This window comes from Lathamus discolor, chromosome 4 (assembly GCF_037157495.1).
Source record: "Lathamus discolor isolate bLatDis1 chromosome 4, bLatDis1.hap1, whole genome shotgun sequence".
NCBI lineage: Eukaryota > Metazoa > Chordata > Aves > Psittaciformes > Psittacidae > Lathamus > Lathamus discolor.
Window position 1 is genome coordinate 23,404,290 of NC_088887.1, and position 26,903 is coordinate 23,431,192.

A 26,903-nucleotide genomic window follows, 5' to 3' on the forward strand; every position below is an offset into this window, starting at 1 on the left:
TGTTTAGGAAATCAGCAATGGCTAGAAGATCACCCACATGAAGACTTATGAAAAGAGAGGCTATTCAAACTCACAAATGCTGGTAGAATGATTGATATAGTTTGAAATGTGTGTATATATATACACATATATATATACAGACAGAGCTTAACTGCATTTCAGAGTTCTTTAATGACTATCAAACTCCTGTAGCAATTTTATGTTCCATTTCTGAGATGAGTCAAAATGTGAATTTGTAGAGCTAAAATCAAACTGGTCTGTGAAATTAAAATCTTTAGTTATTTAACAAATTCAGTGTTCTAAGGATTAGAAACTACCTGTAAGAGCCAGAAAAAGTATCTTACTGACTGACTTCCCATGCGTATATTCCCAAATGTAAAGGCTGCAGCCCACCGCATCAACCAATAGCTCTGACAGTCATTTTAATTATTACAGATTTGAGGAATGCAGTACAGTGATTACAGTGGCAACTTGGGATCCAGGGGTCCAATTACTTGCTGTGCTGCAGACAGACTCTCTGACTTCTGATTTTATTTTTCTGTACTGTTTTCCCAGATGGAATAATAGATGCAAGCTTCAGAAATATAACTGAGGATAAATGTATTAAATGCTGTGTGTTGCTCAATAGCTTCAATAAGTATGTAAAACATAAGATTTTAAGCGGTTCTCCATCCTTACAGCCACCTGCAGTGAAATGCTGCAGAGCACAATCAAATTATGTCTCTAAAAATTTCCTAGATGCACTGAAAAAACTGCAACAGAATCTTGCAGCAAACTAAACATGAGTGGAGAAAATGAGACTACCTGTTCAAAATTACTTTGTTATTAAGCTCAATTTGCACTTTGATTTTAGCAAGCAGAAAGGATGCATTCAGAGCAGTGGTAGAAGCACTTCAGTTGACTCTTTCTGCTAAAGTTATAACATGCCTGATCCAACAACCCAGGGTACCCAACCCACAGAGCTGCACAAATGTGCAAGTACTTCAATGGCACTTAAGCGTTCGCGCTAACAGAATCAAGTATTTAAGTGCTTTCCTAAATCCCCACTTTATAGCAGAAATCTATTGAGATGAATGGGGCAGCTAAGACCGCTTCACAGTTTTGATTCAGGCTGTGAAGACATTTTGAAGGCTCCCTTTGCAAATGTAGTTTAAGAGACAACACCACTACCACACAAAAACACCCAAAACAAAACAAACAAAAAAACCAAACAAAAAACAATAACCCAACAAAACCAAAAGTGATCTGATAGCAAAATTCACCAATTAAACAGTATATTCTTCCACGTTTGCACTTAGATGAACTTGGGAAATCAACAAACCTTTTTTACAATGAATTAATGGGGAAAAAAAAACAAACCAAAAAAACCCAACAAAAACCCAAACAAAAACCAAAACCAAAACCCCCAAAAGACCCCAAGGATAAAAACCCCAAACCAAACCATCAAGCTCCTCTCCTACAATCACAGGATATCACTTTGAGAAAGCAAAAGCAGACTTCCTTCCCAGAAGCTTGGCATGTTATTCACCCCTTTGTTAGCCCTACTGACTGACTCCAACAGACATTTTAAACATGGAAAGGATACCTTACTGCTTTTAAACAGCTAGGTGAGGAGAGGCCACATAGTGACTCAAGTTGAAGCCAGCAGGAGCCCCGCTGCTGCCAGATTACTGGAGGGGCTTCCAAGTCCCTGACACCACCACAGAGGTGACATCCCCCATCATCCCAGGTAGGGGTGCTCCTTCCAGGCTGGCACAGTCCTGATGCCTCTCAAGCAGCATCGCTCGCTCTACAAAATACCTCCTTTGGATAAGGGCAGGGTTAGCAACAGCCACAGCTTCCAGGCTAAATCCTGCACAAGTATATCAAACAGAAAAGCCTTCTCCCTATGGTTTTGCTAAGCTGTGTACTGCCAAATGCAGTCCTCATGTTCTTAAAAGATGTTTCAGACAACAGAATGGGATGCTGGTTTTTTTTTCAGTACCAGGGGAAAAAATGGGTCTGAGTAGAAAGTCACAGACACAAACCAGCCCAATCAAAATCTTCTGATGATTTTAGCAGCTTGAGTGGTAGGATTTTGAAAAATACTGCAGAAAACTGATTCTGTAACACCTGACGCAATAGCTTGAAGAGCTGCAAAATCTATTGTTTTATGAAAGCAGACAAACCCAGAATAACCGAGAAATCCTGTCATATAAAATTGACAGGAATGCAGAACCAACAGCAGAGCAGACATAAAAAAGTTTTTCCTGTGAGAGTAAGATTTGACAGACCACTGGACTGAAATGTTAGTGAACCAACAGCTGAGCAGGGAAAAAAAACCCCAACTGTTCTGGCAGTAGACTATTTACATTGACGCTGGCTTTTAAGAGACTGTAAATGTAAATCCTAATCACTGTTGTTGCTAATCATGGCCCAAGAGGCACATAAGGAAGGAGAGGCTGTTCCTACATATTCCTTCTGGGGTGTGGAAAGGGGCGTTCAGACACCTCATCTCAGTAACCTTCTGCTCCTCAAATTTCATATGGGATTCTCTACAGTCCAGGAATCTGTGACTCACCCAGACCACACAATACCACCTCATGGGGACAAGGAGCTTTGGGAGGATATGTAATATGTATCGAGGGGGAATACAGTATTTCCACTGTCTGCTTAAGCAAGGTGTGGAAATGTCAGAGAGATTTTCATATGTGCACAGAGAGCTTTTTGGGAAGGCAGCAAGGCACGTTTGTACCCACGCGAGGAGCAGTGCAGAAGTCAGAATGCCTCAAACTCGGCAGCAAATCATTTTCAACGGAAAAGACCAAAGTCAGAGCAGTGCTGGATACATCGCAGATTTTACCCGATGCTGAGGAAGCATGTCACAAAGGAATGCCCATCTAGCTCTGTCCCCCCTGAGATGGGACAGCATGAGCACGAACTCCAGCAAGGAAAGAGTGGTGGTGCTGCTCAGAAAAACAGCTGTGTCTGCACTGCTGACTGGCATGTACAGGAAAGAGCCAAGACAGCTCAACCTAGCCAAGCCTAGCCTGGCAGCAAGGGAACCCGTGGAGGTTAAGTTGCCCCAAAAAGCAGGGTATTTCAACATAGCTCTGGTATGCCATGATTTGTCCAGCAATGGCACTCAACTCACATCAGGTACTTCTTGTGGAAAGCAGTGCGTAGCTTACACGAGGCCACAGGCAGATATTTCTGCCTAAGTTACATGCGCCTCATGATCATGAAGCTTACTTCACCAGCCTACCAGTAAGGAGGGGAAAAATAAGAAAGTATTGGTGGATAAGGGAAGAGCAACTGATATCATCTACCTGGACTTGTGCAACACGTTTCACACTGTCTTGCATAACATCCTTGTCTCTATACTGGAGAGGCATGGATGTGATGGATGAACCACTTGGTGGATAAGGAATTGGCTGGATGATCACACTCAAAATGTTGGACTTTGAGCCACTGACCACAAATGGAGACCAGTGGCAAGCGGTGTTTCGCAGAGGTCAGTATCGGGACCAGTGCTGTTCAGTATCTTTGTCGGTGAAACATACAGTGGGACTGAGTGGGCCCTCAGCATGCCTGCCGATGACACTAGGCTGTGTGGGGACACTGGAGGGAAGGGATAGGATCCAGAGGGACCTTGACACATCTGAGAGCTGGGGCAGCACAAAGTTCATGAAGTTCAAGAAGGCCAAGTGCAAGGTCCTACACCTGGGTCAGGGGAATCCCAAGCACAAATACAGGCTGGGTAGAGAATGGACTGAGAGCAGCCCTGAGGAGAAGGATGTGCGGGTGGTGTTTGTCGATGTAAAGCTGAACACGAGCCAGCAGTGTGCACTCACAACCCAGGAAGCCAACTGTATCCTGGGCTGCATCAAAAGGAGTGTTACCAGTAGGCCAAGAGAGGGGATTCTGCCCCTATTCTCCAGTCTCACGAGACCCCACCTGCAGTACTGCATCCAGCCCTGGGGCTACCAACACAAGAGGGATGTGGACTTACTAAAGTGAGCGCAGAGGAGACCATGAAGATGATTTGAGGGCTGTAGCACCTCTCCTATGAAGATAGGCTGAGAGGGTTGGGCTTGTTCAGCCTGGAGAAGAGAAGGCTCAGAAGAGACCATACAGCAGCTTCCAGTGCCTTAAGGGGGCCTACAAGAAAGCTGGAAAAGGACTTTTTACAAGGGCATTTAGTGATAGGACAAGGGGGAATGGCTTTAAACTGAAAGAAGATCAGGGGACTGGAGCACCTCCCTTATGAAGACAGGCTGAGGAAGTTGGGGCTGTTCATCCTGGAGAAGAGAAGGCTGCGTGGAGACCTCATAGCAGCTTTCCAGTACCTGAAGGGGGCCTATAGGGATGCTGGGGAGGGACTCCTTGTCAGGGACTGTAGTGACAGGACAAGGGGTAACGGGTTCAAACTTAAACAGGGGAAGTTTAGATTGGATATAAGGAGGAAATTCTTTCCTGTTAGGGTGGTGAGACACTGGAATGGGTTGCCCAGGGAGGTTGTGAGTGCTCCATCCCTAGCAGTGTTCAAGGCCAGGTTGGATGAAGCCTTGTGTTGGATGGTTTAGTGAGAGGTGTCCCTGTCCATGGCAGGGGGGTTGGAATTAGATGATCTTGAGGTCCTTTCCAACCCTAACCATTCTATGATGCTATGATTCTAAGATAGATTTAGATTAGACAGTAAGAAGAAATTCTTTACTGCAGGGGTGGTGTCACTGGAACAAGTTGCTCAGAGAAGCTGTAGGTGACCCATTCCTGGCAGTGTTCAAGGCCAGGCTGGATGGGGCTTTGAGCAACCTGGTATAGTGGAAGGTGTCCCTGCCCATGGCAGGGGGGTCTGGAACTAGGTGATCTTTAAGGACCCTTCGAACCCAAACCATTCTGTGACCCTGTGAAATTAACTGATTTTAAAAAGAACAAACAAGCAAACAAAAACCCCCTCCCCTCAAAACTAAAACTGAACACCCTCCCCCCCCAAAACACAAACCCATCTGTACAACAACAAAAAAAAAAAATCCCTCATCCATCAACACCCCAAAACCAAGCAAATCCCCAAAACAGCTGAAGTAAGTAAATGGGGAGGGGGAAATGAGGGACAGACACAAGTGCCATAAAAGCTGAGTTTGTGAAAGCCTTAGTAGCAGCCCTCAAGGTTTACAAGTACACTCAGGCACTGTACACAGCTTAATCCAAGACTGTCCTGCATTTCAAAACCTCCTTCTAAGTTCTGCTAAATTCAGAGATGAGTCACATGGTGTGGCCATTCTTTGGTTTTGGCACTCTTCAAACAAAAGCTTATGTCAGCCTACCTTAAATTAGTATTTGTAAATATAAGTAAAAGAACTGAGCATCACTCTTGGATGTGGAAAACCCACCCCATTCATGTAACTTACAATTTAGCTCTCTAACTGTTCACAAAAATTTCAGTCAATTCTTTAACACAGAGGAATGTACATAAACTTGTTCCTATAAATACTATTGCAGAAATATCTCTATTTTGTTCTGTAATGGTACTGTAAAGGGCATATTTGAGTTCATTTCTTGATCAGGATCTGCTAACATTCAGACATGAACTTAGAAACACTCTCTGCTAACTCTTTGCTAGTTGTAATATGGAAAAGAATAGACATTCAACCTAGAAATGCCATGGCACCTGTGAAGGAATGGAGTATTTGATATCTAAACCTGCCCCATGAGTCACTGCTCAATCTTCTGCTACAGAAGACAAAAAGGGCAGAAAGAAAATGAGAAAGCAGAAAAGTTACATCCCACCCCATTCTCAGTAAGGGCAGGAATCCAGAAATAGCACATATCACTCAGTCTCAGCTTAGGCAGTGTTGATCAAAGCTCAGAAGTACAGTGAGAAAAAAGGCTTTTGGTTAATCGAGTCTTCTTATTCAAGAAACAAAAACAAATAGGCACAAAAATATATACCAAGACCTGTTTTCAGGATGGAGGGGTGGATAATACACTGGTAGGTATGACAGAATGGTCAAAAGATGCACCTTTCCCATCTTTGATGCATAAATAAGCAATTAAAAGGAAACTAACGACCAGATTCACATTCCCTTCAACAGATACGAAAACAAATCACTGATTATGCATTTAACTCTACACCAACTCCCCAAGAATGACATTTGATTAATACGCAGTGAAGAAATCAATGTCCTCTTCTGGACAATCATCCTTTTGAGTTATGATCAATGCATGCAGATAATGCATTTCCACACAGCTCTGACCTTCTGCTTGCTGAAGGGATCTAAACGTAACAGGCATTTACTGACAGCACTGCAATGAAATTGTGCATTTTCTTGGATTTGTTGAAATAACTGTACATGTTGGGTGATTTGTCACATTATAAGTCATTTTATGTTGTTTTAAGGAAGAACTGGTTTCACAGAGACCAAACTGCAAAGCACTGAAAAGTAGTGCACAGCTTCTATTGACGGTAGTAGCCGAGTTCCACTTGGGATCAAGTGTTTCATGGTTAGTTATAAATGAGAGGCACTTTCTAGACTTTCCCTCAGAACAGTTTTCAGCTAACCAAGCACATATAAACAGTCATTCCATAGCAAGATAAAATGTACTGGATCTATTCAATTATATGTAATACCCCATAAATCCATGCTAAAGACCCAGATGATGTGGTGTTTTGGTTTGTGGTTTTGGGTTAGAGGATGGTTGTGTTTTGGGTTTTCTTGTGGGTTGTTTGGTTTTTTGTTCATTTTTTTTTTTTTTGGGGGGGGGTGGTCTTTTGGTGGGTTTTTTTTTGTTGTTGTTTTTTTTTTTTTTAGTGGGAAGGACAATATAGTTGCTATTATAAGGAGAGATTTCCGTTATGTACATGAAGTTCCTAAAGGCTGTGGACACAGAAAAGGCTCACAATTTCAGTTAAGTGGGGAAAAGAAAAACGTGCGTTACAAGAAGGTCTCTAATAGTTCAACTGCAATAAAAAAAAAAATTTTTTTCTCTCCAAAATAGCAATAAGCCCAAGTGGAATTAAAGGTACAACATAATCTATTTTAGCAAAACCTGCGGAGAAAACGCTAACAACATCTAAAGAATGTCACAGAAAGTCCTCATCTTACCACTACACCAGAGTTAATCTGAAAACAGGCATAACATAAAACCCTAAGTAAAATGCTAAAAGCCTTTTGAATCATATAGATGTATATAGAGACAATCAGTTAGTTAATAATACCCCCAGACATTAGAAATTGGGCTGCAACTCAATCTTGGCCATGAGTCAAATCAGAACAAGTAAAATACAGGCTTAGCTCAAAATTGATGACAACTTTATTCACTGTCACAAAGCCATGGTAGGCACAGAGGATGGCCAGAAAGGGGAGGTGTTTAACTACCCCTCAATACAACAACACACACTTCGAAGTAATTTCTCAAATTTTATATTGATAAAAATGGCAAGCATTCCAGGAAGAAAAACAATATACCATCAAAGTTGTGGAAAAGAGCTTTTACTAATACTTTTTATATTTATCTTTCATAAGTGCTGCATGAAGGAAATAACTGCAAAATAGCAAAAAAGCTAATTATTGTTACCACCTGTTCCATTAATGTCAAGAAAATTGAAGCAGGTGATCACACCCATTTAAAAACTGTGTACAACAAAAAACTACAGAGGTGTGATTTCTGAAGAAAATGTGTGATTTCCTAAATATGATAACATTACCACTAAAATAAAAGACCTATTAAAAATAAATCTATTACTCCATACTTACACATACATACTATGTGGCTGCCCCATCCCTGAAAGTATTCAAGGCCAGGAAGGGGCTTCAAGTAATGTGGTCTAAGGGGAGGTGTCCCTGCCCACAGTAGGTGGGGGGCTGGAAACAGATGATCTTTAAGGCCCCTTCCAACCTTAAACATTCTATGATTCTGTGACAGTGCTCAAACCAACAAGCTCACTAAGCCTTTATACAGCCATATGCCTAAACATCAATTACACCAAACAACTTCACTGCCATGTTAGCATAGGTCTAAAATTAAGCCTGTGCTCAAGAGCTCTGGTGAATGCAAGCAGCACCAGCGCATCAGATCCTACCTGGCTGCTAGCAAGCTCCACCTTGATATCTAGAAATGAATACCATCTCAAATCACCATGAAGAACAATCCTAGTAATCAATAAAATAAATAATAAACAAAATAATAAAAAACTAGTTCACAAGCCGCACATTCAAATGTATACAAAACATGGTTCCACAAGAATTTTTGTCTGATCCAACTGTTAAGCTGCTGTCAGAAGTTGTACCCTTGCCTTGGTCTATGGATCTGTAGCCTCTAATGCCTGCCACCTTCCAAGTAGTGACAAAAGCATCCCCACAGGAAGCTCCCTTCAAGGCAAGTCAGACCAAGGACCTCATCACCATCAAAAGAACCCCAAAGATACTGCTGAGAGGTTGCTTCACAGTTGTTTTACGTGTGACTGCAAGAGTGGCACGAGGAAGGACAAAAAGCAGGGACTACTTTCAGTACCAAGCCAGACTTAGCCAAATGAAAACACTGCTACCAGTGAGATTCTTACAGACGAAACCCCACGTCCAGGCAGAATGCCTGTGCTGAATTTAGAAGAGTTCGTTGGTGAGATAAAGATGCCTCTTTAAAAGCATCTTCTCAACAGAATTAAAAACAAATAAATGGTCACAATGTATTCAAGATCTGAAAAGATAACTGGAAATAAAGTAATTGATTTGAATATTTTAATTTTTCTATTTTACTGAGGCATCTTGTGAAGCTGGAGTATAAATCCTATTAAACTGAACTTAGTTTGTCCATTCCTAAAATAGACTTGACATACAAACACAAACACAAGGTCAAGGTCACAGATCAGCAAGAAAGATTACAAAGAGGACTGATGTAAGAGCTGGCATTTGAACAAAGCTCCTAGATATACTTTTTTTTAGTACACTTACCAGAAATACCTCTACACTACATTTTCTTCACATTGGTACATGTTTAAAGTATTCCCTACCTTTAAAAGCAGCTGCCCTGATATTTATTTTGACAAGAGATGTTAGGCAGTGTATCAAGTAAATTAAAGAAGAGCCCTTATGTTAAATGAAAAGGGAGCAGTGGACACTTTTTGCCATGTTTTTCACTCTGTTCAGCTATGTGTTGATACATATGAAATCAAAAGTCCAAAAGGGAAACTCGCCTACAAATACAGGACATAACAGTAAGACCACCACCACAGAATCAGGACTAGAGTTTATAACTTCATGCAGTCCAAGTTACTTATCTTAACATAGCAACTGTATATTTGGATGTGCACTTCCAAGTACAGCAATTGCTTATTCATCCTAATCAAATGTGCACACAGCATATATTTCTCAATTAAAAAAAAAAAAACCCAAAAGAACGCTTAACACAAGGTCTGTGCTCAACACAATCAAACTAAGCTCTTCTGTAATAAGGACAACATTTACCTCCTAGAAAGCTTCTTTAATGCTGAACGTTGAGTAAGTGAGCAGATTAAACACAGCAGCAACAGTTGAAAGACTCATTAAAACTCAGTTGCTGAAAATAGTTAGCAATGAAAGTCATTCACTGATCTATCCATCCATCTATCCATCCACCCACTGATACATTCTCAAAGCTTTAAACACATGCGAAGAGCATTTAGCTTATGGGTCACACCCACCAGACATACCTTCCAATGCTTAACAAGAGGAAGAAAAGGTGTCTTGGGTGACATAATGTCATATGACATTCAAAGATTTACTGCTCCCACAAAGTTTAGATGACCACTGCAATAAACAGTAATATATAGAATAGCATGGCTTGTACTCTTACTTCTGAACCCCTACTTTCAATACCAGCACAGCTCTGATGTTAATCTAGACATGGCTGGGAGCAGTTTATACTTAGACAAACAGCCATGTCTATAAATAGGAGCATTCATGTTTGTATTAAAGCTTTTATTGGAGCCCATTTGGGGTGACCTGCACAACTCACTTATATGCAGGCATCTCAGACATTGCCAGTGAAACCTTCATACCATCGCACACCCTCCTGCATCTTGTTTCAGCTGTGCTTCAACATTTGTGCTTCAACCGATTTTTCTCCATTTAATTCTCCTATGGGTGTTAGATTTGCAGCACTCTTTCTGAAAGGCTCTTTTTTGAAAACATACTTCATAAGAATTAGATTATCACCTTTCTAAGCTATAGTATTGCCTGAGCTACTAGAATCAGTCCTGAAGTCTGGGATGCAAGCTTCTCAGGGTAACACTGTAGGTGGTGTTTTTAGCTCTGATAGTGATTCATCAGGTCTTAAAACAGTTACTGCTTTAAGATCACACTGAATTAACTTGTAGACCTTGGGGCAATAGAATTCTACTCTTTCTTAGTCCTTTCTTTTCTAAAACTTTCCGGCAAAATGGGAGAAAAGGGGAGGTTTGGGTTTGTTGTTGGGCTGTGGGTTTGTTGTTGTTTTGCTTTGTTTTCCTTCAAGCAGAATTTCTATCCTTCCCATTTTGTGAAAGGCTGATAACGCTTCTCACTGCACTGAAGTGTTACGAACCAAAAAAAAAAAAAAATTAAAAAAAATAAAAGAAAAATTAAATCAGGCAATGATTATGATTTAAGATTTAAAAAATAAACAACCCACAAAAATCAAACCCCCCCCCAAAAACCCAAACAAAAAAAAATTCATTCAACATCCACAAAAAAATCCATAATGTACTCTGAGAACCAAACACATATGAAAATGTGAATATATAAGATATTTCACAACCAAAAACATTCTCAGAAAAACATTAGCTTATTAGCAGTATAGCTATCCAACACTTCAGACTCTAAAGCAAGTATATTTGGAGTAATATGGCTTAAGTTTACTAATGCATGAAAATTGGAATAGGTAAAAAAAGCTATGTTAATTGAACTATATTACACAGAATAACTGTTCATTCACTATCATTTTAGGTCTTCTCTCATGCTTATACTATGAAAAACACTTTAATCAGCACAACCAACCCTTTAATAAAAGAAGTCAGCAGCAGTTAGGCAGATGGTAGTTGGGTTTGGGGGGGGGGGGGTTGTGGTTTTGGTTTTTATTGGGGTTTTTTTGGTAGTGTTTTTAGGTTTTTTTCCCCATTTCTTTTTTTTCTATTAAATACATGCTGACACCCTTTATACATACAACCTGCACGAGCAGGGGACTTCTGCTAGTTTTGAATTTCTAATCAAATCCCCCCCCCTTTTCAAGCAGCAGGGATGAGGCAGGCTGCTAACAGCAGCCAGTGGTGGTTTTGGTCTCTTACCCAATTCTATTCCATTCCATTTCTCTCTGCCTCTGCCTCTTAAACAGCCTTCTGCACAGAGATACTAAGGTAAACCATTTCAAGCCTGCTGTCTTTTAGGGGTGCTAATGACAAACTGCAATAAATGACTAGCCAATATAGCAACAAAATGAGTATGACAGCTAGTACAAAGAGAGTATTTCTGGTCAATTTAGTAGTCAAGCAGTCCACAACAATGGATTATCTTGAAGCACTGGATGGCTGCCAATGTCCAATCCTGTAAAGGTACTTTAAAGGAAAATAAATTATATTGTCTGTGGTTATACTTACATATGTGAAATCCCAAATCAAGTTTTTAAAAATGTTAAAATATCATATCAATGAATAATTTAGTAGTAATTCCTTGAACTTCGTACTTCCTTTATACTTATTTTCCCTAATAAGTAGGTCTGTGGATTTTAATAGGATAACAAAATAATGACACATTATTTTGCATATGCTCAGGTTTGTGCATGAGACAGGCATCTAATTGATGCAACATATATTAAGGTTGCAGAATTAGGCACATGATAGATGGACATCTACTATACTGAAAACCAGCAATACATCACCAGTTTAAGCATCATGACTATTAAAAGCAAACCGGTTCACATTCAAAACTTGAATATTCTTCTATGATTCAGGACACAACACAGGATTCCCTTTTTCAGACAAGAGGTGTGAAATCAGTTAACGCAGCTTTCCCAATCCTCAAGTTGTTCAACACACACCAACTATAGCAGGTGATCTGGTTTCCCACGTGCTGGAAGTCTGATACTGATTCTTCATCTAGCAAAATTGGCTGGTGGTAACAATGAAAAGCAGCAGGAGGTAGGTGGCGAATCTACCTGTGTAAATCTTGCCTCAGCTTTGGGGGAAAGGAGGCACAGACAGGACAGGACAGATGTGACATGACACTTACAGAAATATTTCAAAGTTGCAATTACAGTTTTAATCTGTTCCCTTAATGTCTACTGATAAAGTGGGGGGTGGGGAATTATCATAAAACAAAAGATTCATGAATCTAGCAAATGAACCTGTGAAAATCCATCAAAATAGTTTAAACTACGTATCACATAGTATCATGTATAACAGTTATTTTCCATAGGTACAACCCTATTGATTCAGCTGATCAGGCTAGGTACTATTTCCAGCTTCATGGTAGAGATCTGAATATGGCTGACAGGTCACAGCCCCTGTCCTTTGTATTATATAAAGCCATCTTTGCTTGATGTATGCAGAGGGGCAATTTCCCAGCTCAACATACCATCAATAAGTAACTTGCATTTTCTATATATTGAATCAATATATGGTAAGATATTGTCAATGACCTGAAGATAAATTTCATTGACTGCCTGTAATCTTACTAAACTGTACTTTTGCTTCTTCTCTTATTAGAGTCTTACAAGAATCCTGTCATAATGCTAGGAAAGAACATTTTCGTTCAACCCTTGTTGCTAAATTTCACCAGTGAGCAACACCAAAAGAACTTCACTAAAGACTACATTGATGTGATTTCATTCCACAGCAGTTCAGGCTGATATGTACTTGCAGTATCTTACAGAACCACAAGCAGATTCACAAATACCAAATTAATGCAGATACGAATCATACTGGCCAAGGGAGGTTCAAATCAAACAGGGCAACAAAGGAAGACCAGAGGAGGGGGGAAAACCCAATCCAACTGAAACCAAACAACCAAAAACCCACTCTTCTCAAAGAGACTTCTTGCTCTAAAAGCATACAATTTAAAATCCATTTGCTGAGAAAAGTTTTGGTGGGCAGGTGATCATGTCTATGGCTTCACTGGAAACTTTCAGCAGACTATTATCTTGGCACCCTAGTTACCAATCTCAGGAAAAGGAGATCAAAGACTATCTGGGGATGTGAAATAGACTCAGAATTTTTAAGGGGGATACAGTCAAAGCTAGTGTGAATTAGATAAAGTTACCACTCCTCACCTGGGGTGAGAAAAAAATACAGGTTAGTAAGCTTCTCAAGTTCAGGGGCAGAGATTCATACCTTTCAATTGTTAATGGTGGTTCTTTGTGAATCTGCTTTTCACTCCACCCTGCCAAAAACAAATACATTCATATCAGGATGCAGAAGCTTACAACAAAACCAAATTTTATTTCTACTGTAACAGGAATGTCATTCGGTTAATTCAGTATCGGCTCATGACAGGGAGTACATCTTGCTTCTTAACAAGGTATCAACAGACTAAAATAGTTTTTGCCTGAAGTTGGTTATATCTGTGGTCAGTTTGTGACACTACCAGAGCTTGACCAGCAAAACTGAGCTGAGCAAGCTGGTAAAGGTAACCTGCCAGGAGAGGGATAGCTCTCCTCACCTTGTTGATGCTATCCGCTTTGTCAGAAAAAGTTGTTAGCAGGAGATTACCTTTATGCTGACACTCCCGACTATCCATTTACCACAATGACTTCAAAAAAGAAAAACAAACAACAACCAAGCAAACAGCACACACCTTTGACATTGCATCCTCCTCCTCTAAAAATCTTAATCTTCTCCCACTATTATCCTGAAGTTACTCTAGTCTTCTCTCAGCCCCCTACTTCTACAACCACACTTCTGTAACATTATGGACATCAACAGTCCTTCCACACCACACAAAACACAGCTGTTAGTGTAATCCTTTCCCCTCAAGACACTCTGACCATATAACCCTTTACTTCAAGTTTTCAATTGTTTTTCTCTTGCTCTAGATTGAAACTAAAATTTCTCATCAGAGTTCTATAGACGTGAATAACTTTATTTCTATCCACATAGCCTAACCACTTACTGTGTCCTTCTTCCTTACTCTTTTTGTTTCCACAAACACTCATGTTTACTGTAATACTCAGGCACCTTTCACAGGAAATTCTATTATGCTTCTGCACTGCTTCCCCCAGGCAAAGATCATCAACACTCTGGAGGCTATTTCTTCCTCTGCTTCAACAGTAAATCACTGTAGCAAAAATTAATCCAAATCCACCCAAAATACTTCCTGCAAAACCACAAGCCAAAACACAAATGATGTATGCTGCTTGCCTTTCCTCACAGATTCACACCACACTATTTGTTCCCTTTCCCTCATCAGGCTGTATGAAGTTTAAAATAAATACACTGCACCTGTGAGATGCTGAGTACATATATAGAATGAACTCAGCTGGACAACAATTAAATGAAGCCCTAGAGCAACCCTGGCTTCCAGAATAAGCCTGTTTTCCTTTCTCTTACAGAATTAAAAAACACCTCTATTGTTTTTGCAGTGCAACAATATATGTTGCTGTAATAATACAGATTCACCCAAAACCTTTTTTTTTTACTACATACGATTGGAGGGGAAAGAAAGAGTGATACACGCTAAAAGATCAACAGAACACAAAGATTAATGATATGGGGAAATGGGTACAGGAGGGCTAAAATATAATGTAGAAAGAATAAAACCCAGCATCCAAGGGCTCCCCTTATCTTGAGCTGCTGCTATTAAAAATCTAGTGAAAGCACCTTCCCTTCCCTGGCTGGTACAAGGACAATATCCTTAGCACAACACAATCTGCTATCGCTTCAGAGAACACGGATGGAAGAATGACCAGAGAAGGAAAGGAGATACTGTTCCTAGGAAAAAGTCTTCTCAGAGAGATGTTTATTTTTAATTATGACAGCAAATGGTACCAAACACAACATGAACAAGCAAACTTTTGAGGAGGAAGGTGAAGGCAGAGAGTACCTGCCTTAGGTACCAGCTAAATGTAAGACCTCTTTCAATGAAACAAAGGAGGATTTTTGTATCTCAGTTGCCTTAATGAAATTACCTTCTGAACCCAAAGAGCAGACTTAACTCTGCAAATTCTCCACTTTTTGGAAGATAATTTCTCCTTCTATTCCTTAGATCAGAGGGATTTGATTCATTAGGTCTACCTCTGATTTCAGTTTTATTGCACATAAAACTTAACCCTTCCTTCTGAAGTCCCTTTGGTACCTTCTCTATTAAATCACATAACCCAAAGCTTGCTTGTAGCCCTTCTGAAGGTGAACTGTTTGGCTTACCAAGAATAACCTACCGTGATGAAAATTCCACTCACCTTCTCTATATGCTGCCAGGTTTACAAGATCAAGTCTGTCTCTGGTTGACATTTGCTGGGAAACACTAGCATAATTACTATTGTAAAACATTTTATAATCCCGTAAATTCTACACTACGACCCAAAAGTGCTTGCAAGCTAAAACAAGATACAGGGATAATTAACTGGAAAGGAGAAGTTGTAGGGGGAAAGGTAGGTATAAGGTAGGAAAGCGTCAACGGCAGGTGAAGACAGTGAGGCTATCCAAGCTGTCTGGGACACTCACTCAGAAGCATAAAGTCCCAAAAAGCATGTAAAAGAGCAGCAGAAACCAGATGATGTAGGACAGTGCACACTGTGAAAGGATATAAGCAACCCGCTTCATTAAGATATAAAGCCAGAGATGAAATTTTAGGTAGCATGGCTCCTAAAACACGAGCTGTTTTTCTCTACCATTGTAGGAAGCATTTCTACTGCACTGCAATAAACATCATGTTACAATGCATAGGGACAGGAAGTAAAAGTCTTCAGGACTTTAGATTATTTTTGCTGTGATCTTGACCAGTGGAACAAGTGGGGGAGGACTGCAAGATCTGAAACATCTTGACTGTAACCTATTGTTGAGAAAGCGGTGGTGGGGAGGAAAAGGGAAAAATCAGACCAAAAGCTTCACTTATATAGGGGGATTGGGAGTAAGATTCCAGAATGAAAATTAATAGACTAAACTACTCTTGTAATTAGCTTCTACATATGAGAAGCAAAGTGTGCACTGAATGTAAATTATTTTTGTCAGCTGCCTGGTAAGACACAAATGACTCTAAAGAACGTGGAATAACAACAGCTTCCTTTTTGCTAATCCATCTGAACTGTTACTGGAAGGATCTTTCCCAAGTTTTCAAGGAATTTTTGTGCTTACCTTTAATTGCCTTACTTTAATATAAGTGGGTATTTTCCAAGAGCAAGCAAGATCCACGTTCCACACAGATACTGATCATGAGAAAGGCAGTAATATTTATGATAGCTTTCCTAATGCGTATCCAAAAACCCCAGACTATTTGACCAGGATATGTCAGCAAAACCTTTCCTGCTCTAGGCACTGACATGAAACCCTCTCTTGTTTAAATTAAACATTTCTCTTTGTTTGACTGACAAATTTGATTACAAGTTTAATTTTTGCATAGTAAAGTTCATCCAGCCATTTTAAATTTCAAATTGGTTTGCACTCCATCATGACCAGCTGAATGCCACAAAAAACCTTCCACGTCATGACCTCATAAATCATGGAGAACAGCAGAAATGCTCTTAGGAGCAGGGTGCTGTTGATAAGAGACTTTCCCTCTGCTGACTGTACTGTCAGCTGTAACTACATGCAAGAGCCCACACTTGCAAATTACACAGAACATGCATCTGAACTACCCTTCCATGAAATTATTTTCTTTGTTAAAATGATAGTCACAGATAGAAAAGCTGAGAAGTGTCTGAAGCTGACCAAGCATCCTGCCTTTCTTTGATGCAACATACAACCATCATTTCAAAACTCCGTAATTAAAAAAATAACCCTTGATGTACTCCACCGCCAAGCTGCAGACAGTATGCAACATTACTAACCATAGAATGGACTTTCATAGACTATCCATCCACTATATGAATCTGGAAAAGAAAATCACAAACTATTTTGGACTTGAATTAACCTCAGAATTTATTTCCATGTTACTTATACATAAACTGAGGTCATAAAAATCCTCACTCACAAACAAATTAATGACAATAAGAGGCATTTCAGTTACCAAAGACCTATTTCAATCTGACATCTAAGTATCTCATGTTAGATGGCTGCTGCTCTTTACAGACTGATCATAGTAATTTCACTCCTCTATCGTTCACCAGGACCTCTCATTATATGCACTGTGCAGGTCTAAACCATGTTGAAGGCTACTGGGCACTGTCAAAACTGGAAGAAAAATGTTATTTGATATACGGACAAATCAGCACGCTTTACAAACATCAATGAACAGCAGTCCTTTGAAATATTCCCACTTTACACATGAGGAACAGTGTATACAAGGAAGATTAAGCAACTCACCCAGAGTTACGTGAAGTCTACACCCATAGCAAAGAAAGAAAGATTTTCTAAATCTCATTTAGCCCTTTAATAATAAGATATTCTCTCTTTACCGTTTGTGGGTGGTGTCCCATCCCTCCTGCTCACCACTGGTGAAACAAAAAAAGAACTGAGCACACTGAACTTGAGGAAATAATAGGGCTTAATAAAGGAAAAGGACTTGCACGCTACAGTAAATGCTTTTGTCTTCCAAGATAAGAAAAAATAATCAGCACTGCCATCACCTTTAGGGGGAGATATGTGTCAGTCAACTACAGCCAGTACAGATTTTCCGCTATACCTACTGAAATGATATTCTGTCTGAGAAAACAACTGTGTTGATATTGAACTGAAAAAATGAATGATGGCATTAGCATCAAAACCCATAGTTCCACGAACTTCTCCTATTTCTCAAGAGATCTGACCTACTGAAACAGTCCTAATGAGCTGGGCAAGTACTATTTTGTTCATTGGAGCTGGAAGGATCACTGCATAGCAGCAGCAGCAGCAAAGAGTTTTGCAGGAGTGGCTCTTCTGATCCACTGTCCACTTTCACTCTCTTTCCTAACCAAGAACAACAAAGCCCTTTTTATCTTAAAACAAGGATCTCTCATACTGAAGCATGCATAAACATGTACACACGTATCTAAGCACTTCCTTCCCAAACAGGTCCATTTTTATTTATTTGCTTTAGAAAGCTGTCAAAACCTGCTTTTTACCAGTCTAATTCAGCTGCAGTACATTCACAGCATTGTATTGCTAGGATGGACTAAAAAACAGGGTGTGCATTCACCCATAGGTACACCAGCATATAAACAAGACTCCAGCAGTCCATGCTAGAGGCAGAGCTATGAAGGAAAGGTGACTGACACTGCAGGGGCAAATCAATTGACACAGGAGACTTTTTTCCCTTTTTTATGTGTGTTGAAATGCTTTGTGGTGCCCAGGCTCTGGAACCCTGGACTACACAAAGCCTGACTGAGCATACTCTGCAAGTTGCACCAGTAACTAGAACTAAGTCTCCAGCAACAAGTTTGCGTCCCATTTAGAAAGCCAAAAAGCACAGGCGGAATATTCATCCTTTAATAGTCAACATTAGCATTTTGCCTGATGAGTTTCTGCAAACTCAAATTCCTAGAATCAACTAGGTTAGAAGAGACCTCTAAGATCAAAACCAGCCTTTACACCATGACTGCCAAGTCCACCCCTAAACCACATCACTAAGGGCCTCATCTACATGGTTTTTGAACACTTCAAGGGATGGTGATTCCACAATGTCCCCGGGAAGCCTGTTCCAATGCCTGACCACCCTCACGGTCAAGAATTGTTTCCTAATATCCAATCTAAGCCTCCCCTGGCACAGCTTGAGGCCATTTCCTCTTGTCCCAGTTCCAGCTTATGAAGCTGAAAGTTTCCAAATTGACCAAACTCAATAACTTAGTTCTTATTAATTTGTAGAACTTGCAGATACCTGGCACATGTACTCTTTGCCAGAGTGAGAGAAAACAGATCAAGTGGCTGACAAAAACTGGCTTTACAAAAACTGGCTTTACAGAAACTGTAAATCTGGGAGGAGAGGAAATATCTCAGATCTTGTAGTTGCTAATAGTCACTGCCATTATGGTTGATGCTGATTCTGTAAATATCTTTGGTTTGTAGGAATCAAAGAAAAAAAGCTGCTTGAAACTTTTAATACACCCCAGGTTTTTCAAATGGCTTCAGGAGAATACATTAGATAAAGATTAATAATCTTGTCTACTTTAGTTCATTTACCATGACTGAAATTGTGCCAAGTACCAAAACCAGGTCCCAATTCTTTCTTCAATTTTACAGTGAAAAAAATCTTAAAACCACACAAAAAAAACTTCTAAATGCAGCTTTCCACTTCCTTATCTTACCATGCTCACCCCCTCAAGACTGATTTCATTTTTACTAATGGCTCCATTTCAATCATTTAGTTTGATTCTGCTGCTGCAGATGTTTTGTCCAGTGGTCAGGAAAAAGATGCCAGAGCTTATTTATCAGGCCTTGTAAAATCCTCCCCCACCACCCCAATGGAGTATCAGCAACACTTTTAATTTTCAGGGAAAGTTAACCAACATAATAGACAAAATATTTCCCTCCAGAGGTTTCAAAGCAGTCTCAGTTCAGTACACAAGGCCATTAATTACACAACTGCCTTTGGCATTAGCAGGAACCTGAAAGGCTGCAGCACTGGTTAAGGCTGCAGCACTGGTTAAGGCTGCCTTCTTCAGTATCTATCCCCACAGAAAATCTGTTTACTTAGAGAAGTTATGCAACACCTCCATTTCCTTTTTCCTTACTACAGTAAAGCATGGAAACAGAAGGAAATGGGGTGGAGATTGCGAACAGGCATTTCACAGTCTCAAGCAGGGAACAGGTACCTTTCAAAAAACACACCTAAACTGGAATTTGCCTCTGACATCTGCCCAAATTGATGATATGCTCCAGCACCAACTCTTATTTAAAACTTCAGTATTTGCAGATGAAAGGTGATGTTACACAGTTAACCAATGCTGGAATCAACTGTCTGCCTCCAATGGATCATAAGAATGTATTTTAAATCTGATTAATTTTATTTGGTGGTTTTGTTTTTGGTTGTGTTTTTTTTTTTTTAGGGTTGTTTTGTTGTATGAGGGTTTTTTTCATTTGGTGGGTTTTTTTTCTGGGGGGGAGGTTTGGATGGGAAGGGCCTGAGGGGTTTCCCCCTCCCCCAGATACAGTAGCTCACTCCAGCCCAGGCCAAGCTGTATTCCAAACTTCTCATGAAGATTTTAGTGTTACCTGAAGATTCAGTACATGTTCATTCAGTAAAGTTGGCAATAAAAGTTTTAATTCTGCAAACATCCTTCTATTTTCCATAAAAACCCCAAACAACAACAAGAACAAAAAAACCCCACCAAACAAAAAACAGGTAAAAATCACATGCTACTCAAGCTGCTGGCACTAGGAAAACTGAGGTATCAAAATCACACACTCATCAGTCCTCTTTTAACAATGATCTAAAGAGTAAACAGTATACCTCATATCTCTACTGAGACACTAATAACTGATGAAAACAAAGCAAGCCAAAAACCCCACAACTCCCAAGACTGGCTCCACTCAAAAGAGGAATTATAAGAAGTCTCAAAGCAGCCACAGCAATCTTGACTGCTAAAATGTTTCCAAGGACTTGGATTTAATCACATGTCATTTTCTTTTCCTCTAATCATTTATTTAAAGTCACAGGTTGAATTATTTATGAACAAAAGTTAATTGCATTGAAATGGAGTACTGCCCTCTATTTATCTAACACCTTCTTCAGAGCTTGGCCACCTGTCACTAACTAGTTAAAATCTAAAAAAGGCCAATACAGAATGTCAGATAAGATTTAACCATTTCTGCAGTATTACTGCAGTTGACTTCCCAAATCTTGTTAAGTACGGTACTCCCTTGATCTTGTGATGTGCTTTGTGAATTGTGCAACTGTTTTTACCAATGACAACATGTGTTTATATTTGACAAAAAAACAAAAACAAAAAAAGAAAAGCCAGGCGGAAGAACAGCTCACTCACAAAATATCTGCCTTGAATAAGTAAGATATGACTACTTAGTTAAAATTAAAGACATCATTATTTGAGTACAGTCACATCACAGAGCTTCCCTATCTAGGGTTCTTCGAAATTTTCTTAGCTGTCAAAGGATCTTGAAGATCAACGACTTGCATGCATAAGACTGTATTCACACTCTTTGCAAGGTGTAAAATGTAAGCTCAAGGGTACACACATATAAATATACTGCACATCTATGAAGTGTTAATCTTAAGTCAGCAAGGCCATATGACAGAAGTAACTATTATAGTCCATGACTGCTCCTCCACATAGTGTTTTCCAAGTCCCTCATTTCCTTTAAGCAACTTGTTTACTCATCACCTGCCAGGACAAAGAGTAGAGAAAAGATTTTGCAAATACCTCTGTGGCTTGTGCATGGTGATAACATACCAGGAAAGATGGATTTTCATTTTCTCATCACATTATTAGATTAGGTTTACATGCAGATTTAAACGCCCAGGAGTCTGCCACCTGTCCTAAACTTAATTAGTCAGGAATGTCTGCATAACAAGAGCAGATACTTCAGATGTTTTGGAGTGATCACAAGCAAACATCCAAATAATCACCAACACAACTTCAGTGATGCCAAGAACGAAGCAGTAAGCACAGCTCTCTCTGAAACAGCCTGAATTCTATTAATGGAGTGCTTCATACTTCCCATCAACACACAACTGACATCAGCTGAGCATCTATAAAACCAGAGAACCAACCGTGTAAAGTCTGCAACTGAGTTAAGGAAATGAAGAGCACTAGCTTTCTCATTAAAATATTCTTGCTCATTTACACTGGAGGGGGGAAGAGGAGGAGAGAAAGAGATGGTGAGTTGAAGGCTCAAATCCTGCAAGACTTTTCCTCAGCTTCGTTCTTGTTCTGCTTATCACAGCAGCACATCTAAGATTTTCATATTTTCATACCTCTCCTCACCCCCCCTGCCTCCACGTAAGACCAGTGCACCAGGTTAAAAACTAAGAAAACCCCTCACATTTTCATTTAAAGAGGAAAACACATCCATGTTCTATCCATATATTTCACATCTACAATCTTGCTGAAAGCTGAAGCAAAGCCTCCTTAAAATGTTAATTAGAATTTTATCTGTGTAGGTATGTAGCAACTACTGACACAGATGTGAGTAACTGAATACAATACAGAACATTCAGTGAATCATCTCCTTACATTGCCATTGGCACATAAATTTAGTCTCATTAGCAGGGGCTACTTAGTTCATTGTAGTAAACAAAGCTGCCGATATGACAGTCTCACATACTTTTCATTCATTCATTCATTCATTCATTCATTCACATTTTTCTTTACTTAGACTTCTAGCATGTGCCATCGTAGAGCCCAATGTTAAACATTCCTGGAGTGTCACAATATGTAATACAATAAAACAGATTACAACCATACCTTTCTTTCACAGCAGTGGTGCCAAGCACAGGTACACTGTAGCAATCAATTTGTTCTGCAGACAGTAAGGCTTTCACAGAATACTAATGCAAAATCTCTTTTCTTTCTCCTTCGACTTGACTCCCCCGTGCCTGGGTCCCGACCAATACAAGGAGGAGGGCAGAATGTCTTCTGCTGAGAGAACCACAACTACTAATCAAGTATACGTGTACAAGGGCACAGGATTAAACCTCCACCAGGCTTGACTCGGGCACCGAGAGCAGCTAAACACATGCACAGCAAGGTCAGAATTAAACACACACACACGCACGCGCATCTACTTGAGAACACTAATTTATCACACTTTACCACTGACTGCTTTTTACCTCAGGGGAGTAAAATTACATCCTGATGAAGTGACGAGGTTCAGACACAACAGCTACCAACAACAAATCAGATCTCACAGGAACGGGAACCATGCTCCTAGGTGAACACCCCTCTTCACAGGCTGTTTCAGAAACTTGCTGCATGCTGCACGTGTCTGTATGTGGGTGCGTATGTGCGTGCACATATGTGTGAGTGTGTGGGTACACGTGTGTGCGCAAGATGCACCATTAGGCATTGGCTAAACAAGAATGCCAATGTTAAAAGTTCAAAAAAAGGCAATAACTCCCTCCAAGGCAGTTTTCTCTTTGATTATATTTATCTTTACCTCTTAACATAATCAATCTATCAAGTCTAATTACTCCAGAAGAAAGCATTTTATTATTGTCTAACATAGCAAATGTCAAACAAGCTGCTCATTTACCTTGAAGTTTATTAGCATAGAAATGCAGCATGAAGATGCTCTCAAAATATTGTCACTTGTATTCACAACATTTTTGAAAACCCACTTAGCAGGTTTTTATTGCCTGACATAGCTGGGTACTGCATCAGTTCTCAAAACAGACAAGGCATCATTTTAACTGTATTGCCCTTGAGCTAGTGTAAGACTTTCTTTAAATGTTCAACTTATACTTAACTTTTCTCTTTGGTTGTCTTTATTTAAACACTTCTTCCACATTCCAGACAGCTGCACATATGTGGATACACGTGTTTTCATAAGGGTTCATACACATTCATTTCACATAGCAGTGAAAAGTGAAATACTGAAATTTAAAAGCAGGGACTTTCTTCCCCCTCAAGTTCTGCCCTGTCATGCAGCCTTCATGGCATTTTCCTTACTGTACATGCAGATATACATTTTACCAAAAGCACTGAGATGAACCCTATAAGTTGTTTTATTTGGGGGGGATATGGGGGGAGAGGGGGTGTGTGTGTTTAGCGACACTGCTTTTGCACATATTCTGTATTGAGCAGAAAACATTGTACAAATACTCCCCCAAATAACCCCCAAAATAACACTTAGCACTCTACCTAGAGCAAACCAGCAAAATATTTTTGAAGTATCAGTGGGTTTGCAGAGACACCCGGAAAAAGCAGCGTTAATCAATACTGATGAGTTTGTCCTTGACATACTGACCATGTCACCGGGCTATTGTCATGTGATATCATGTCATTTCCCCACCTGGCTCATGACCTTGTCCTTTAAATGACCCAAAGCTTCCCTCAAGTAGCAGGAGGCCCCTCCCCGCTGTCTCAGCAAGGTCGAACGGGTCAGCGTGTCCTCATCTATAATCCACCACCATTTGTCAGCAGGGAGGCTGGAGGAGGCAGGCTTGCTACAAGGGGAGAATGCCCAATTAGGCAGCTGTCACACAAAGCATAGGCTGCAAAATTATCCCCTGTCAAAAGAAAGAGCAGCTGCGGGTGCCAATTACAGCAACCTTTCAACCCTTTAGGTACTGGAAACTACACAGAAGTAAATGAAGTACAATTAGTGATAACAAATCGATGAATTAGGACAGTAAATTAGAAATTACTAGCAGGTGAGCTTAGGTCTCCCATAATACTAAGGGCATGGCACACCCCAGGCAAGGGCACAACATGCAGATTTCACAGAGCACATCAGTTCCGTCTTATCCATCTTTCTTGCGTGGAGAGTGTTTTACTCCATTGTTTTCTTCTCACAAGCCCTTTCTGAGCCACATAGCACCAGGCAAAGGAAAATAACACAACTCAAAGAGGAAAGAAGTTGTAGCACCTGATCTTGCCTCTTTATCCTGGCAAAGGCAGTTGCCTACTTTCTCAAAAGGTCCTCAGAGCCAGCACAAGCTCCCTCTAGTAAGCATACTCCATTTCAATCCAACATTTGACATTTGCTGCACCTCATGTTCTATCTGCACATGATTCACCCCAGAAAGCACAAACAAAACAAGAACCAAAACAAGTGATAAACTCTCAGTACATTTTATGCCATTTACACTTGAAACACTTAAATCTGAGTTAAGTGCTAGACTTTTGCCTACAGGGGGAAGACTGACTTCACCACTTTTCAGTTCCCTGACGCATCATGCAGTATCATCTTTAAACACACATACAGCCCTAAGTCTGCCAGCAAAGTTTCCATTCAATGCTTTTTTTTTTGCCCTTTTTTTTTTTTTCCCCTTGGTGAACAATTTCCAAATATTTTTTCACCCTCACTAGTTTCTTAAGCAGCCAACATGGAAAGTTACTGGGTGCTGGTACCCAAAGGCAGGTTCCACAGATCACAGTAAATCTAGCTTCTCCTCTGGTGTGTTGGGTCAGCCCTTTACATAGTGGGAGCTGAACTGGGGGCAAGTGATGGCCTTGGGACCCTTGGGCTCTGCCCTCCCCGAGGTAGCCACAGAAAGGTGGTCAGCTTACAGAACAAGAAGTCTAGAAAACAGAATAAGAAAAAAAAAAGGAATAGGATAAGGGTACGAAGATGGATCATTAACATACAGCCACCTCAAACCACGGTTAAAACAGCTGAAACAGTAGTTTAACAGCGGTTAAAACAATGCCTTTATATTTAGGTGCTTTGAGTCTAAGAAACAAACAAGTGTGAGGAACAAAATTCATATTCCAAGATGCCACCTCCTCTCTCCAGCCAGCTCACAAGTCATTTCAAAGTGAAGGAAGCTGCCATTTATCTTGTCAATTCTCTCATTTCCCATTCCCTAATCTCAAACCAACCTTCTTTATATTCTCATGCCTTGTAACCACACTGAGTGCTGAGGACAGCAGTCCAGATTTCTCCCAGAAGCAGTAATATCTGTATGCTCACACTGTAATTCATACGTGGACTCACACACATTTATATTTATGCTAATACATTCACCAAAATATGAAATGTGGTAAAAATTAAGTCACTGATCTCCAAGATGCAATTTCCTATAGTTAGCTCTTGCTCTCTAGCCAGCCTGCAATGTTTCACTGTCTAAAAAAGCCAAACCAAAATCAAACTACCTCAAAAAACACACAAACCAAAACCCCAAACTTGCTTTCATAACTCGGATAAGAGAAAGCATAATACAACCCTAACTATAAATAGCTGTAAAAATGTTCATTTAGCAGCAGCAGCAGTAACGCTCATCAAGTTTGACGTTTTCTTTTGAGTAGCATATGGAAACTGTAGAGTACTGAAAGAGTTAATGTGTTTAGAATTCAGTTTCCATCATACTTGGGTGACTATCTCTTTAAATAATTTAAATCCTCTCCATCAACTACAAAGCTGTTTTGAAGCCATTTAGCTTTGTTCTTTACATGTGTTCTAATTAAGAAATGACCTTGTCATCACACACACCAGAAATCCTGGATTATTTCCTGCAGCAAAAAAAATCCACGAAGCCAAAAAAAAAAAAAAAAAGGAAAGAAAAAAAAATACACACTTCTTCCTTTAGTGAGGAACTGAGGAAGTTGTTGGTTGGCTGAATGCTCAAGCAGTTTCACCGCATAATTTTGTGTGTGTGTGTGCTGCTGAATGTCACAGGGCGGGTTGGTGTGACCTTGAGCTACATCAGCAGCACAGCAAGGGTCGAGATGCCTGCAGGCGCCCTTGTACTGGATTTGCAAGACAAAAACCTTCAAACTGGCTGAAGGACATCTTAAATCTCTTCAAAGGTTTTCCGAACTAATCTGGGCAGCTCTTAGCCGGATCTGTGCCAGTGTGAGAGGCAAAATTAAAAACAAGGTCTTTGACAGGATGTTGTCTCCTCTTAACCCTTCTCATGCAGGAGGCAGAGCATCACCAGCAGGCTGAAGGGATACTTTCATAAACCAGAGAGAGGAGCTCAGCTCAACCAGCAGCATTCTTTCATAACGGAATTATGTAAGCAACCATTTACTGGGAATGGTGCTGTTATTAATACCAAACACCCAGCCAGCCATCCCCATTCCCTCTGCCCCTTGCTCCAGCTTAAACTGTGATGTTCCGGAGTGGTGCTGGGCTCTGCATCCGAGCACTGCAGCAACAGACCCTTACTCTCTGAAGGCTCCCTCATCCTCCTCAGGCTGCAGGCAGGAGAGAGGGGAGGTCAGCACTA

General features: G+C 40.2%; 1 protein-coding gene across 8 annotated transcripts in view; it reads right to left on the minus strand.

Annotated features, from left to right (window-relative positions):
- The window catches only part of NRIP1 (nuclear receptor interacting protein 1), a 277,346-nt gene that overhangs the window by 12,127 nt on the left and 238,316 nt on the right, over positions 1–26,903 (minus strand). For 7 of the 8 annotated variants that reach the window (XM_065676734.1, XM_065676727.1, XM_065676728.1 and 4 more), the window contains one exon: positions 13,319–13,367. The exons of the other annotated variant lie outside the window; for it this stretch is intronic. The gene's annotated coding sequence lies outside the window, so the exon portion shown is untranslated. The remainder of the gene's footprint in view (positions 1–13,318; positions 13,368–26,903) is intronic. 8 annotated transcript variants of the gene reach the window in all.